Below are 3184 nucleotides of genomic sequence, written 5' to 3'. Positions count from 1 at the left end.
ATTTACAAAGTTGTTCTTTCTGCTACAATGATTTGGTTAGTGAACAATTCTGGTTTACTGATGTATATAGTGGTTATCTACAATGTTACTTTTAATTTGACACAGTTTGCACGGCATCAGGAATGACTGTTTTTAGAGAGAAAGTTTATATTTTACTGTATATTATTTTGAGTATTAATAATCATCCTTAGCAACACCCCCACTACTTCTTTTTTATTTAAATATAGAATTTTTAGGTATCATTCACTTCAGGGTTCCTTTTTTCCCTTTCACTGCTATTTCATCTATATCTCTTATTATGTATAATTTTGGCCTCTCATGGTCTAATCAGAAATATTTCTTGGAATTTCTGTATTTCTCCTTGGGAAGATTTTTTTCCTTATATGCTTTATTGGCTATGACTACTCATAAGGTTTTGATTAATATTATCCTTTTTGAATAATTTTGGTCTCCGATCATACCATACATCAACCACATTATTTTTGACTATGGTCTGATTATATAATAAATTAGATGACATGCGACCTCGTTACTATACGTTCCAAGATGGCCACCGTATTAGTCCATCTAAGACCATTGATCTGTTAGTTCTTATTCTGAACACCGAGGGCCTAACATACGCTCTGTACTTGCTCAATTTCCTTTTCTCAACCACCTTCTCGATCGATATAAACTTCATTAAATTACGGATTTCCCCTTGTTTGTTTAATATATGATCTTCTCTGCAATTACTCGATAAATTTAGGTCTTTTCTCGAGACCTTATGATAATTAGAATCTCAATCTAGAACTGTATAATCTGGTACTAAACTATACACTATTAGGTTTTTGCCTCTTTTGCTTATTTTTTCCTTTTATATATTTTTTGCGCTTATGATGATCGACGGAGACGTCCATTCAGGATATGTATTGCCGGCATTATAAGATGGCCGCCATTTTTGCTTCTTTACCCACTCCAACATTCATTTCCGCTTTTTCGAGTTTACTGAATCTTCATTTCACATGTGCAATTAATCATTCAATTATCCACCTATATAAACCAGTGGTCCTCCAAACTCTCTATTCGTTACTTTTGAATCCATGCCGTTCGCTTTAGCTGGTCACCATGCCGTTTCCAAGGTAAGTCTCACCACTGGATGCGCCGCGTTATTTAGTGGACAGTTTTCTTTATCGTTATTTATTACTCGCTTGTACTAGTTGTTCTTTTTCGGTAATGATACTTTAGATACGTTTCCCCTATTTTTTCTTTAATTGTATGGGGCGTTATGTCAAGTAACAAGACATTACAAGATGTCTGACAACTTTCGAGTGTTTAGGATCGGCTTATTCTGACTAGCGTCCTTTTGGCAAATGTAACTAAGACTCTATCGGGTGCCGTTTTATATTAATACATCACGCAACTTATTTAGTTTTTTATGGGATTGATCCCTTTCACACATATTATTTTTATATTCATATATTAAATGACTGAGATCATATCCGACCAAATATACAAGTTCACCAAGAAGGTTAGTGTTACAAGCGAACGGTATAAGCAATACATTCCCCTGGTTTAAATGCCCTATGTTATTTGTGGTTTATAACACACCGTGCGTTGTAGTGCATAAATGGTGCCAAAACGTTCTTTGATATTTGGATTTTTAATATACCATGTGATACGTTATATAAACATTCTATACATAAAGAAATTTCCTCAATTTTTGGTGGCACTAAGATTTTTTCATTACTTATCGTGTTCCTAATTTTCTTGTTTAATATTAGATTCAACAAAAAAAAAATCATATACCTCCTTAATATATTGTTGTCTGATAGATGTTTTCACTTTCTCTCTTTTCAAACAGTCATTTCTGAATATTCATCGGATATGACAGGTATTTATTCTATCACAATATCTGCCATCTTAATGATTGTGTTAGTATTTTTCACACAATTAAAAACAATTCACCAGTATTACTGTTTGTCGGATTACATTATTAATTTCTATGTTTGTTCTGATTTGCAACAACAAAAGTCTGAATTCACTTCTTGTATAGCTTTGTCTAGTAATATTTCGAATGTCTTATCCAGGATATCCGGGATGATTTATTGTGCTTGAAGTTACTTGCATTTTAATAACCATAGAATTGTTGATATAGCCATGTAGTCCGACAGAATATTGTTTTTCATGCTGTGGGCCAGTTGATAGACTGTCAATATTGATCTTTGCAATTTCAAAACATCTTATGAGCCGATTGTTTCAATATAACCTATATATACATTTTAGATCTTTTAAAAGTTTTCGTGCATACTAAGAACTCGCCAGCTCATACTACATACCATAAAGACAGGTGTTTGAGGTATGATTTTAATAAGCGGTTTATGTTAAAACTAGATATGGTGTTTTGTTTAAAACTAAGTGCAATATCTTCTCTGACGCTCATTTTGCAAAATTTAAACGATAAGCTTTGTGTAGAAAAATTCTAATGTGCTGAATATACAATATCGATTTATAAGCACAAACATAAGGTTTGTTTACAGAGGAACCAATATAGTTTGGTGAATATTCTAAATGACATGGTAATTTTGTGCAGAAAATGATCCATGTCTTAAATATCTAACATATCTTTCTCAAAGATATACGTGGAGTTTTCCTTTTTACAAAAAGCAAGTAACATAGCCCACCAGACATCTGTAAATACCTTGGACAGTTTCTTCTTGTTTCAATGAAAATCTTTTTGTATATAGATGTGTGATAATTTTTGCTGTAAATAATATGTAAATGTATATATGAGTGTTTTTTTTACAAAGTATTTTTATATGTTTTTTAGCCCTGAAGAAGTCTCAGCTGATGAGACGAAACGCGTTGGCTAGAAAAAAAGAAAATCCTTTGTGAATTGGATCATTTTTTCTACTGTGAAAACAAAATAAAGAATTGAAAATATACGATCGCCAAGCTCGGACCTGTTCATTTGATACGGATTCTTACCATTGCTCTAAAGGACATTGTTTGCAATTACAAAGAAATACTTTGTTGATGGGTGCTGATTCCACAGCTTTTGTTGTTTGTTTAGGACTTTGTCCTTGAAAGGAACTTATAGGGTTGTGTTCCTAGGTTTCCCAAGCACCATCACACTACTCAAAAGTCACTGACCACAACAGGTGCAGGCATCTTGCTCCAACCCTTCTTTTGCTAGATTGTTTTCACA

This window comes from Lissotriton vulgaris, chromosome 6 (genome assembly GCF_964263255.1).
Source record: "Lissotriton vulgaris chromosome 6, aLisVul1.2, whole genome shotgun sequence".
NCBI lineage: Eukaryota > Metazoa > Chordata > Amphibia > Caudata > Salamandridae > Lissotriton > Lissotriton vulgaris.
This window is presented reverse-complemented; position numbering follows the sequence as displayed.